The sequence below is a fragment of the Corvus brachyrhynchos genome, unplaced genomic scaffold, assembly GCF_000691975.1.
Source record: "Corvus brachyrhynchos isolate BGI_N302 unplaced genomic scaffold, ASM69197v1 scaffold409, whole genome shotgun sequence".
Lineage (NCBI taxonomy): Eukaryota > Metazoa > Chordata > Aves > Passeriformes > Corvidae > Corvus > Corvus brachyrhynchos.
Genome location: NW_008246059.1, coordinates 4,139,938 through 4,154,547, shown reverse-complemented (window position 1 = coordinate 4,154,547; position 14,610 = coordinate 4,139,938).

Below are 14,610 nucleotides of genomic sequence, written 5' to 3'. Positions count from 1 at the left end.
GCCCTCTCCAGCCCATCCAACCCCCCCCCCACTGCCTTGCCGTGGGCAGCTGGAGCGGCGCGGCTCTCCCCCCTCTCCACTGCGATAAGAAACATTCAACATTCCAGCTGCAAAGCTGCAAGGCCGAGGTGAGATTAACCCTTTTATTGCTGTGAAGAGCTGAAAACCTGAAGGAAGAGAGAAAGGAGATGCTTAAAGCTGAAATTCTGTTGTGAAGCTATGATATATCAGACTATACCGTTGGAATTTCATGAAGATATGGGAGGTGGAGTGTTCAACTCGTAAGCAAAAGCACCTGCGCTGAGATAGGCAGATGCTGACGCAGCTGTAATTTCATGAGAAGTTTGGACAGGGAGAGATGGAAACGATGAGGACTTTTGCTCCAAATGGGAAAAGAGAAAATCTCAGTGCCTAGAGATGTACCAGATGAGGACTTTTGCTCCAAACGGGAAAGGAGAAAACCTCAGTCCCTAGAGATGCTCCCAGAGATAGTCCTAATGATGAAGATGAGGAAGACCCTTTGCTCCCAGGGAAGGAGAAGGGCCTCTGGTTTTTGTTTTGGAACGGCTCAACCTTAAAATTGTACCCCAGAAAACTTCAAGAGTGGACCCTCAAAAGCAGTTGCGGGAAAAGCTGCAAGTCAGGGGAAGGGACTCACATCGCGAGCAGAGAGACTCCTCTTCCTAAATGGACTGAACAATATTTGGAAGTGGGCGGCTGTCTCGTTGTGATACTGTCTTCATAGCACGAGCAAGAAGAGACTTCTCTTTCTAAATGGACTGAACAAGCTTCTTATGGAAGTGGTAAACAGACTGAACATCTTAAGGGTTGTCTTTTCACATTGTCAGTGGGAGAAGGGAGGAAGGTGGGGGGAGGAGGAGAGTTCTGAAGTTGGTATAATTTTTTTTTCCTTCTTTTAGGTCTGTTAATAAACTTCTTTATATTCATTCAAGTTTGGTGCCTGCTTTGCATTTCTCCTAATTCTTATCTCACAGAAGATAAACAGTAGTGAGTACTTTGGGCCAAACCACTACAAACTTGAACAAACTTAAATCTCCTTAAAGCAATCAGAAGACTTCAGCATTACAATATAATTTCTAGAAATGTTAGTGGGGTTTTGACATTTGAATTTATTGTAGAATTGTTTGTGTATGTGTAGTGACACTATGTTAAAACATATACTGCAGATATATTTCAAAAGACTATGCAGCCTTCTACCTATTTACAAATCACGATATTTACATTAGTTCAAGTAAATAAAATATAATTTGGCCCATGATGAGTCTAATTGACATTCTTTATAATTATATATGAAACATATGCAGCTGTGGGATTTTAGACAGTGAAATATCAATCTGTATAAATATTCTTGTAGAGAATCCACAGCAGCATTCACTCTCTGAACAGTTTAGGTGGAAGCAGAAATCATGGCAAACACACCATAGATTTTAATCTTCCAATGCATTTATGATCCAAATTTGGAAGAGCCAGGAAGTCTTTGTTTTTTCAGTCTGAGATTTCAGGAGCAGAGCTAAAAGGGATTTTTTCTCATTAAAGGAAATTAATCAAATTTTGACATGAAAATGTACATTTAATAATTTTTTGTTGCATGTGAAAAATTCCCCAGGAAGGAAATGGAAAAGGAAAGGTTAAAAAAAATTGAACTCACACGGGGAAACATCTTCTTAGATTGAACAGAAAACTGTTTTCAAATGAAAAATTACAACCAACTGTAAAAATAGTGTAAAATCCTTCATTAAGGTAAGAGCTAGAAAGAAAGTACTGTTTGGACAAACCTAGAATAAAAGTTCACTTCACTTCTCTCTGAAAGTCAGATTAATATAAAGCTTTTAATACCAGTCTAGCTTTAGCAGCAGTCAAATACTTTTCAAAAATTGACACATTTATGTCAAAAGAAAGTAAATTATTTTTGCTATTGGCTGGTCCATTCCTGTCAAAATCCAACTAGCTTTCCATTTCCCTTCATCCTTGGAACGTCATTTCTGCAGTTGTCAAAAGCAGAGCTTGATGGAAAGAATGAAGTTACTGGAGTACAAAGCACACCTTTTAAAAAAGAGAGAAAAAAATCACAAAAACCATACCCACACACAGACACAGAAATCTAAACTTTTAGATGTTCACAAAAGCATTATGTAATACTGTAAAAAATAATCATCTTCAAGAAAAACATTTAGGAATTTCAATGAAATCTCTGTTGTTAAAAAATCAATGATTAAAAGAGTGATGAAGAGAATAACAAATTAATGGTGAATCAAAACCAAAGGGAATTTCCTTTACCTGTCAGAACTGTATTTTGTATTGTCTAATAAGTCTTCCTCTCTTGGGTTGGCCAAGAGAATTGTTAAGAAAAAAAAATGGACCCATCATTCTTCTTTTACTCACTTCCAATAGAGCTACCAGTGCCTTCATTAAAAAGTTGGTAGAATATGATACTCTATTAGCACAGCTATAGCCAGGTCTGGGGATGGAGACAGTAAGACTTAATCCTAATAACTGACACGTAACTGGAGTCTCCTGCAGGCAAATTATGAATAAAAACATGCACTAAATGCGTTATTACTGAATGTGTACTACTACTAAAAATAGCTAAAACCTTGACATGCACAAAGCTACTTCCTTTGTATCACAAAAGACATAGGATAATGGAAACAATTTACAGCTTGTACAAGAAACAAATTTATTACTTATTTCATGCCATCTTCTATGTCATTAGCAATTATTAATAATTGTTTTTATTATTATTGTTACTGTTATTTTATTTAGGAAAAAACCTTCCAGTGGAATAAAATACTTTGCCTTTAAACATATTGGCAACATTATTTTAAGTGGCCTTGTAGTATCTGGCCTTTTTTAGCAGCTCCAAACTTGAGTGGCATCATACACAGAACTGGATTTGAGCCCTTTCCACAGGAGTTTGCACTGAATTGTGTCACACTAAACTAAACTAGTGCATGCCTAGCCTGGGATCTTCTTCAAGAGCCCAAATATCCCCACAGCAACATTACCTCTAAACATCTTTGTCTGAGAGACGTACCTTATGTCAGAGTTTTTTCACAGGTATTAAAAATCAGAATCTCTCCACTCTGAGTCAGAATACAGTTCAACAGCTTCCTCGTATCTGACTGACCAGAAGCCTCAGCCCTGTCCCCCATTCACACTCCCTTTAGCTGATCTGTTTTGAAGTCTTTAAAAAAGAATCACTAGATCCCCAATAAGGCTAGCTCTGTTTTCCCTAAAAGGACCAGCAATTTCATAGCAAATATGAAGTCACCTTAAACAGCCTAAAGGGAAGAGAAACTTATGAGTTCAGACCAGTATTGTATAATTTGACAGTTCAAATTAATATACACCAGTTACCCTTAGATAAAATGCAACAAGTTAAAATAAGAAATCACTGCAGCACTCCACAGTAAACTGCAATGCAACATGACACAAAGGTGAGAATCCTTTCTTCACAAGAAAAAAGGCTTTGAGATATATAAACAGTCTCCTAGCTGCAAAGGTGTCAAGTTTGTTACCTACTGCTGTTTTCTGAACATGATAAATAGCTTGCTGTGCACAGGATTGAGATATAATTCCACTTCCCATGGCAAAACGCAGGCATCCTTATCCTTCTAGCATATATCTGGCCTCCACACATTGCTGTTTTCAATATCCTCTAAATCCTAAGAGGTCTGAGCTAAGAACATGCTAGGTAAACAAATACAATTCTTTCCCAAAGGGACAATCAAGGAAATGGTTGCAAAGTATCTTCAGTTCCAGTGACTTGCTGTATGCTAATAATCTTTTAATCCTACACCTACCTCCTGGTTTTCAATACCATATTAAGATCTTTCATTTGGGTCAGTGAAAGAAATATAGCAGAGGTGATCTATTAAAATGGAACAGAAAAGGACATCAAGTTAAAGGAAAAGCAAGAATCTGCTTTGCTTTTCTTTATAAAGGAAATGAATGATTCTCAAAACAAACACATAATTTAAAACACTAGGTAAAATAGTGTAATTATTCATTAAGATCCCCACCACATGTTCAAGATCTTAGATAAATATTAAGTTTTATAACTGAAACCAATGCAAGAAGTCATCAGTGGTGACCACATAACTTCAAAACAAATAGGAGAGAAGCAAATTAAATCCTTCTAAACATTCTCAGAAGCTGCAAAGTTGAATTGATTTAATTAGTCTGATTGAGTATAATAAGCAGAGGAAGGTGTTAGATTCTTTTAACAATACCAGAAAAACACTGCCTTCTGACTTGTAACAGCTTTTGCATGCTTTCTGATCAGGAACTGATTTCTAGCTACAAATCATAAACTACCATATCAGCACTTAAGAACAGCACACGAAGTACCTAAAATGAAGTCCAATCAGAGTTTGCCTGTATAAATCTGAGAAAATCATTCTTGTCCCATGTGTCCAAGAGATCTTTGGAAGCTGCTTCCTTTCCTGGTAAATCATCAGAGCCACTAGTGTCGCTTCCTGGAAATGCTGCCACCTTGCTAGAGGGACACACATCTCGGTGTTTGCTTCCCAGCCACTGCCATGAGGAATTAATAAACTGCATGACAACACTACAAAATCCCCTATCTGCACACACATTTTAAAAAGGTCCCTTCCAACCCAAAGCTATTCTATAATTCTGTGATTCTACAGATGGGCTCAACAGCTCTGTGTTTTAAAAGTGCCATCATCAGTCAGTTTATCCATAAGACCAGAAGGAAGGGGAGCCTTCTTCCCCAAAAGCCCAGAAATCTAAGCAGTTGCTCAGAGTGCAGCTTCTGTGCCAGCATTGAAAGAAGAATTTAAGTCACAGCTTTTATTTGCAAGATGAAGCCATTTATCCCGAAGTATTTGCTTTCTCCCAGATTTGCTTGCATCTACAATGAAAATCCAACACTTTGCTTTCATAGTCAAAGGAACTGGATAGATGATTAATTTGGATAACAACTAACAAAATTATTGTCCTTTAAAAAAAAAATAACCAACAATAATAAGGCATGTCAAAAGAAAGCAGGAAAACTCATAACAAAAAGATCCTGTTCATTGAAATTATTTCTTTCTAGTCTACTAAGCCTCAACTACATATATAATAAAACCCAGCACTGCTACAAAATTCCCTAGCACAACATAAATGACAGCACTGCTAGCTGCAAAGGCCAGTGCAGACTATGCTGAAGGGCTTTTTTGGTATCTCATTAAACCCCATCTTATAAATACACTACTTTTTTTCATCCACCAGTTGGTCTCACAGTATTAATTCAGACTTTTTAAATTATGGGAAGTAAAAAGCAGTGGTATAAAAGCATACTACTCATTTCAGGCTTCAGTTTGTTTTTCTTCATCTTTTTAAAAAGAGAGTCCATTTCCAGTACACACATATGAGAGCATTCATAAGAGAGCCGAGAGAGAAAAAAGTGGAGAGAGAAGGCATGTAGAAGGGCTACCCTAAAGCAGGATTTTCCTTTGACCCATTTGCTGCATTGGCCTTGCTAAGTGCATGCAACTGATGGTTGATCATTCCATAACTTGTGAAAAAAAAAAAAAATCTCTTAAATCACAGAAGTATCTGAGACATTAAATTGAATCCTGTCAGTTTATAAATAAATGTGTCATAGAGATGCATAAAATGGACTTTTAACCAACAGTGAAATTAATTATTACTGCACTCAGCACAAGAGAAATAAAATTATACCCACTGGCAATCATTCACACATCCCCGTAAGTCAAAATATTTCTAATATTTTTTCTAAAGTTAATTCTGTTATCAAGTAACATCTTATATTTGGTTGGTCTATTAGAGAAAATATGGCAAGAAAATTCTGGGAATTATTTTTAAGGTAAGCTCAAATTAAAGTTAGGGCAAAGGAGAAGATGGATTCTATTAAACTGTGATAGTAAGTAGGGATCAAGGACTTTTTCTTTTTTCAACAAAATACAGTTCTGTGGATCTTCTCAGGCTGTGTAGTGTTACAGGGCTCAGAGAAAACTGTTTCTGATTATTTGAAAAAAAGTAGTTTGCTATGCCACAGTTTGAGTTTACCTGGTATACAGCATGTGAGAAGGATTCTTCTCTTTAGTTCTCACCATGTTTTTGGAGTATTACTAAATTTTGCTTTTGCATGACCCATGCATCTTAATAGGGTCCTCTAAGGAATTAGATACTGGAAATGAGCAGACAACTCCTAATAAGAACACACCCGGCAGTGTTGGAGTAGGAACCATGAGAAAATGGATCAGGTTGTGTAGGAAGCCCTACCACTTTTCCTCACAGTCTCTTCTTTTGCAGAAACCTGCCTGTGACAGACTGTCTTCTCCTCCTCCTCCTCTTCCACACCTGGCAGAAGGGAACGATGTAAAGAACACAATGTTGCTGTTGATACCATTAACACCACTGCTCCATCAGATGTAGATACACGTGTTTGCATTATGCAGTTTACAGAAAGAACCAATTACTCTGGATCTGTACAAACCACTTTCAGACAGTGAAATGAAAAGATTGAATTAAGGCAGCTCAAAGAAGAAAGTGCCTTAACAAAGCTTGTTGAAAAAAATGCCTTCTGAAGCTTGTAAATAGCCTACTACATTCTCAAAAACAAATTTCCTGATCTTCAGTTTCCTTCTAGGTTATTTAAAAAGATATTCTAACATAGGTTTCACTTTAAAGAGCAAGCACAAACACACACAAAATACAAAATTGTACAAATTTTCTCTTTCTTGTTTAAAAAATATGGAAGAGTACTCAATAACTTCATTCTTATTATTATTATTATTTTCCTTCACAAATCTTGCCACAAAATGAATGTAGAAATGGAGCTCACTGCTTTTCCCTGCATTTTTTCGTTTTGGCAGGTGAGATGCTGAGCCAGGGGTTAGCCCAGAGGTCCGGCTGCATCTCGCTGAGAGGCAGCTCAGTGCCCGCCAGCTGTAGAGGACGAGCTCCTCTCCCTAGGGAGTTAGCCCCAAGATTTGATGACTGCCGCATCGGCAGAGACAAAGAAGCAGGAGGGGGTCCTTTGTGTAGGTTCCACAAGCTCAGTTTATTCCCAGAAGTACTGAAGGCACCAGGGACAAAGAACCAGGAGTATGAGAGAGTCCAGAGGTTTTATACTCAGGGAAAATAGGGCGGAGTTGAGGGGAATGGCCAATGAGAAAAAGCAAAGGGGGCGGGAACAACAACAGAGCAACCAATAGGAGTAACATGTAGGAGGGGTTTACAACAGGAGGCCAATGGGATGTCGAGTAGGGGAGAACTTTCTAGAATTTATGCATAAGCAAACAGGGTTTACATATTCAGAATCTAATACATAAAACAGGGAAGGAAATCACGAACCAACCAACATTAAATTAGGAGTGCAAAGGCTTGTGGGCCCTCACCGTAACTAAGAGATGCTACACATCAGTACCTCACCACCAGGAGTCAGGATGCTGTGTGTCAGTGGTCATGGCTATAGCTGCATGCGCAGCAACAGGCAGGCTAGAATTTGAAATGGATTCCAAGGCTAAGCCAATTTCAGAAAAAAAAAATAACTGCAATAAAACTTGAAGAGTTTTATGCTGATGTAACTTCCTGTAATTGACTTCATATGGGATCAGGCAAGAGTCTGTATTTGCAAAGTGACTGTAGTAAGAGGGCAGTAAGGTAAGATCACCACCTTCAGAAGTCACAAAGAGTCTCATTGGCTTGACTGTGTCACAAAACCACAAACTCCAGCTATGTATGGAAGCTGGGAAGGAAGCACATGAGCCATTTCCTCACAAAAAGTAAAAGCGCAGAGAAGATGAGGACTGGTGCTCAGTAAAACTTGCCCTGATCTAGCAGGGAACTTAAAAGTACTTCTAGGTTCACCAGTCTAGAGCTAAAAATACCAAAAGTATCTCTTTATTCTCTTTGTGTCTCTCAACAAATCACAGCTTTACAACAGGAACATAACTAGCCTGTAGAATTTGATTTTTTTTTTTTTTTAAGGGTACTTTTTAAAATATAATAAATCGTGGAATAGCAATATCTATATCTCAGGATAGACTTTTCATCTGTAAATACTGTCTTTAGAAGCTAATTCACTTATCAATACATAATGCCTTAATAACTTATAAAAAAGCATGGCATAGACTGGTGATAAGTGACTTTCAGCAAATCTCCCAGTGCCTGAGATAAGCTTCAGATGCACATTTGCCAATCCCAGTCCAGAGCTTTATCAAGAAAGCGCACTTGCTTAGTGCTACTTTGAAAATTATACTGATATCAAGGAACATGCTCATTGGGCCTAAACTGCAACAGTATTGATGAAGGCTGATACATTTCATGTTTTCCAGCTACTTCTCTGGCATTACCTACTCTCTTGATATTTGAGTTCTCTTGTCCAAATAATCAGCAGACCTTCTACAGTAAGCCCTCACAATAAACAGCTTTCTTACTGCTCCTGTAGCTTTGTTACTGTGATCATCAGTACTAGAACTACTTTTTTCTGAATGGCCCAGGACACTAACATGAGGCAAAAGTATATGATCATCATTACAACAGGCATGCTGCCTCTTTACATATGGAGGTAAAGAGGGGAGGAGGGAGAGAGAGACATTGATCTTCAGGAGTTTGTTGACTTGGTTCCATGAATCCTGGTTGTCATACATGAACTCCCTAATTAGCTTGGTCTTTGCATGTTAAGTGTTTTGATTAGTTAATTTTGGGTTACACAACTTTAATTGAGTGTTAATGTTCACCCATCAGTCCAGGTACAAATGTCAAGTTCTGCTATTAGTGTTTTCACTTGTTCAAAGCAATTTATCTGCACCAGTTCCAGTTAAAATCCCCTAGTTAAAAGTGTCCCAGTTAAAATTCCCTTTCCAACTTTAAAAATAGTTGTTTTTTCTCATGTTCTCTGTCTACTTTTGCAAGTGTTTTAAGATGTGTTGGATGTATTTTAATATTTATTTTAAGGGTTTCTACTTTGCTCAGAACCAGCTCCGAACCCCAGTTTCTAACAGCCAACAGCCAGTTTTAGACCTTTAGCCGTTGGTCTGTAAGTAAGCTCCATGGCAACCTGAATCTTAATAAGGACATGTTACCACTCTTACTCCAGCTGCTACTACCCCCCTGACAACGACGAGCTATTGGTAGACAGATAATCTGTCAAAAGGGAAGCACCAAGCACTTACGACCAAAGGGGTGTGCCATGGGCGGTCCGTGGGTGCACTGGGGTGGAGCAAAGGTACTATAAAATAGTGAGTCAGCCTTAGAGCAGGGGCAGACTACTGCAGATTTAGTTGTAGTGGGCAGCAGTGCTGAGCACTTAAGCCTTACTCCTATTTAGGAGCCTTCAATAATTTTTCTCTGAATTTTGGGTTAGCTAAAAGTCAGCCCAGCACTGCAGGTTTTCCACCGGAGGTCCAGTGCTGTCTAAGCCCAAAGATCTCTAATCCCTGCATTCCTGGAAATACCTCTTGAGCCACTAGGATCCCAGATTTTGATATTTTCTTGATTTTTATAATTTTTCAATTTTTCTGTTTTAATAAACTATTTTAATTTTTCTAAGAATTGTCTCGTTCCTCACACTGGTAGTTATATGTACTGAAATTCTCCAAGGAGCTGAACAGAGCTCGTACATTATTTTTCTTCTTAAAAAGCAGTGCTTTTTGCACCCCATTCCTTTAATGCATTCATCTAAATAAATCCTCTTGATGAAATAAAATTATCCTCTTCCTTTTCCTCCAGTGAAATAAAACAGAAAATTGGCAGTACTTGTCCCATTACAGTGAGAGCACAGGCATTATTTAACTGCTATTGGTAGAACTGTACTGTATTCTACCTGTCTTTTCATTTCTACAGTCAAAGCTAACACAAAGCCTTCTCCAGCTTTTCAGGAGTAATTTTATTTCAAAAACTGAAGTAATAGCTACCTCATAAATCATTTTTTCTTTAGTACCTTCCATTTATCAACTGGCATCGCCCAGCTATGAAAAAACATTTACGCAAACATTGAACATTTTCTTTCCTGTTCTCAGAGAAGTAAAAGAAAAACAAAAGATACATTTAAGAAATAATTCTTAACAGTACACAGCATTTAGGATCTTCAACTCTTCCAGTTTTCTTTACTACAGAAACATTTACTACACAAAAGTTTAACTTGACTGAAGCTTCTGCTTCTGCAAGGAAAATCCACAACATAGAAAAAAAAGCCAACTTACTGCAGAAAAATACTTTTTTGTCTTTTTGTTTTTAAGTCAAAATTTTAATCACATCATCTATTACAGTTCTTCCTGGAGTGTCACTCAGCAGTTGCCACTATGATCTCTGAACATCAGTATCTGTATATAAGATAGTATTCTTGCTTGATGAGGCCATGCTTCTGCCTTGCCATTCAAAGGGATCCACTGTAAAGTGACCTCCAATTTAATTGGATTAGCCTGCAAAAATACCACTCAGCCCATCCTTTTAACCTTCTTACCAGCAAATTCATAACTAAGTAGATTCATTTTAAAGAGGAAACCTCTCACAAAGATCTACAGGCTGAGAAAACAAGGGACTCAGTAGCCCAGTGTAAGGCATCAGTAACGACGTAGGCACTGCTACTGAAAGACTGGATTAACTGAATTATTTTTCCCTGTATTTACCAAATCCAGAAACTGATACATCCCACAGATGCATATTCCTAGGGAAAAGGTGAAATGTCAAGGCTTTATCACTTTACCAGAGCAGATAATTAAGTAATTAAAACAATTAAACTTTGACAGAGCACCAGCGACCCCCAGGTGAATTAAAGTCCTGAATTATGAAAGCATAAATAAGGGAAGAGGGAAGACTTTGGCACATATGTAGGACAGATTAAGTACAGTTGTAGGATTGGTTTTACAATTTATGCACTTATCTTCCAGATGTGCTTAGCTGTCCACAACTTTTATTGTCAAACTGCTTATTTAGATGTCAGGGCAAACTCATCTAGGTATGTTTTCTCTCTGAAAAAACAGTGAATTAAAAAGCAGGGTATTTAGTAATCTGTTCTCTCAACCTTTTACATCACATGAAAGGGTTGAAACAGTAAAAGGATGTCTTAACAGATCTGCATCCATCTCAGTAAAATACATCCGTCAGTCGAGGCACCTGGGAAAGGGAATGTCAAAGGGGCCCTTTGCAAGGAACATACGCAAATCATCAATCACTAAATTATGCCAGATGCTTATAACCTCCACTACACCTTTTGTTGGGGACTGTCTGCTCATCAGTAACTGCTCACGTGCTACATGCAGAAACACCCTATTTGCTAAATAAGGAATATGAGCAACACAACCATCACAGCATGAAGTTCAGAAATAATTTTTTCTCTTACTATTAGGGCAGGCTTGCTTTACTTAGTTGTTTGGGGGTAAGGAATTTGGTTTATAATACATTGGACTGCCTGCTGTGATGAACCAACTCCAGGTAGAATGAGCTGGCCCTGGGGACTGGATGCATTATGTAGATGTGAAGCAGGAACAGCAGCACAATCACAGAGTGCAGTGACGATAGGTAACATGTAATTCCCAGCAGCTGGCAGTTGTGAACACTTCAACTACCAGATTTGTTGCAAGTGAGAGTGTGTGAACATATCTTATGCTGCAATATTTTTTAGGTGGAAAGTCGCCTTAAAAAAGAAGAGAGAACAGGGAAAATGTTATGAGAAGAGAGACCCACCAAAAATACAAAACATGTCACATACAGGAGATTTCACACTTTTGTTTCTCAAAAGCACCTCTAATATTCTTCTACTCTGAAATTGTTAATAACACTTCACTTCATTGCCTTTACCAAATGGAAAGATATACCCTACAGAAAATAAGATTAAAGACTATCAACTACTTGTTTTTAAAATGAATTAAACCATTTTTATAATAAAAATATTGTAAGAAAGCAATTTGTCAAATAATTGAAATACTAAATATGCAATGAAAAGCCTAATTATAATCTCACAGCAAATTAAATACAATCCATATGTTAAAGTTGTTGTTTACTTAAACAAGAATTTTTAGAATTTTACAGCTTTGAGTCAAACCCTATATTGATATGGTTTAACATATAGTACTTAATTTAAAAAATAATCTAAATTAGCTGATGACACAAAATGGGTAGAGAGTATAAAAGATTATAGGGTAAGAAACAAACCTTTCAGAATGGTTTCTGTAGATTAACCATGTGGATGGATAAGTAACTCTTGGAGTTCAGAGAAGAGAACAGAGCAGTGTCGATGTAATGAACAGAAGTAGGTGGATGGTTCCAGTTCGAATCAGAACATCTCCCACTTCATCAAGGCTGCTGAAAATGATTCATTCTATGGTACATTTTACATGCCATGAACATTCTGTAGGTTTTCTTTCCTACTTGTCAAAGCCATGTGCATAGTCAGAGGTGGGAAAGAAAATGTCCTTTTGATTATGTCCCAGCATCCTTGGTTTTCATTAAAAAAAAAGAAAAAACACAGAAATAAACATAAGTTTGGAAACAAGGAAGAATAGGGAAACTCGAGCCTAAATTGGGTTCAAGTGAATAGAAAAGAAAATACAAATGGAATTGGGAAAAATAGATTTGGAGGGAATGGGGGGGGGGAGGAGGGGAGGGGGAAACAAGAAAGGGAAGTCCAAAAAGCAGTATTACTGAGAACACTTAGAGTTTATATATCAATCCTTAATTAATATCTAGGTATTTAGTTGCATTATACCTTAGTGAACATTCTTCTAGAGGTTTCCATGGGAGAACAGACCATCATCCATTCCTCAGAAATAGCTAGAAGAAATAAAAAAAATCAACCCTCCACTATAACTTCTCCGAATCTGTGCAGCTCCTGAAAAGACAAGTTTTCTCTGCATTATACTATTATTTTACTAACAATACCATTAATGCTCCAAGACAGATCATTAGTTTAAAAGAGCGTAGAAAAGAGATTGAAAGCACAAGCTGGTAGTTCATAGCTCCATGAAAGAGACCTTTCTGAACTTGTAATGACCACTGACAGTACTGAACTATAACCCAGTTATATGACTGAACTGACCATATTTTGCCTCTCATTAAACCTCCCGTTATACTTAAAAACATACTGAAATCAATTTTCACTAAAGTAGGAACCTAAACGTGTTTAATTCTGAGCACATGCTCTGCTAAATGCTGCAGAACAAACCCCCATATCCTGTGTAGTAAAGCAGGTTAAGTAGAGTTAAGAGCTTTTTCAGACTGTTGTCTTCCACCATGCATCTCTGTTGAATGACTTATGAATATGAGAGTTTGATTAGTACTTTCCAGGTCCACCCTGTATTGCTAACAAAGTTATCCTAAGATTGATGCAGAAGGCTACTGGTGTTCTTTTGGAATAACTGCAAAAATGAATTTTCAGGAAAAATTTATTCTCTGTTAATATTTAGTTGTCTTACAAACGAAGCAGGAAGAAAAGAGGAATTGGAATGGAAAACCAAAATGTGGCTAGTGGCTATGGCCAACGCCAGCTGACAGTGGAAAACAAAATGGAATCCTAGGGATTTAATCTAGTCCACCTGGCAGACTTTGCTTTGAATATGAAGACCAGGTGAAAAAACAGGAACACTCTGATTATTAATTCATAACTAAGTCTTTACACATTATAACAATCAAAGAATCAGTGCCAAGGAATGGCACTTGAATTTGGGAGAGTAGGGTGTAAGGGAAGAGACTCAGAAAGACATAAGAAAAGAGACACAGAGAAGAAATGTAGATGGTAAATAGAGTAATAAAGTTCAACTACAAATATGGTCACTGACATTGAAAGTTATGGAGATTAATTTACCAATTCAAGACTTAAGCAGATATCATTCCCTATATTTACAGCTTTGAGAAAACTGGAGTGGATAAATATGAGCAGCAGTCACTGCAGTCTTCTAACAGAGAGCAAGTCTTCTATTCATCAGAGCAAGAAAGCCATGTCATTACTTAGTAGAATAAAACATACAGGTAGTACATCAAGTAATTTGCAGTAAAAAAACCCCAAACACTAACAATATAATAATATGCAGGGATATACATTTTTGTCGCAATCCGACTAAACTACTGTTTTTAGCAGAAAAACAACAGATGAAGCATTTTAATGGCCAGATCAACCAAAAGATAATTCTCAGTTTTGCTTTCTTCCTCTTTATCCAATACTGATAATGTGCACAAGCTACTCCTTAGCGTTTTATAAATTAAAATGTAGCCTCTCTTTCTATGCATGCATATGACTTCAGTATGTATCTAATTTTGTCTTTTGTGGACTCCTCACACCTACTGTAGCCAAAAAAAATTCCAGTCCACAGGCCAATTTTACAGTTGGGTCTAAATTTATTTACAAGATAAAAAATCCACACTCTTAATCTAAAACATATGGTTTCTGCTTATCACTTCTCCATTTTCCTTTCTTTTTTTTTCCTCAACTCTGTCAATTTAGAGGCCTCAAACTCCACAAACATTTTGCATAAATCAAATTAACTGATTTGATTTAGCTATCTACCTAACATTAATCTTTACAGAAATCACTTTTTTAAGGATTGATCTGATCCTCTGACAGGTACCTGTAAAGCTTCCTGGAAAGGCTCTTTCATACACACAAGTATGTTTCAC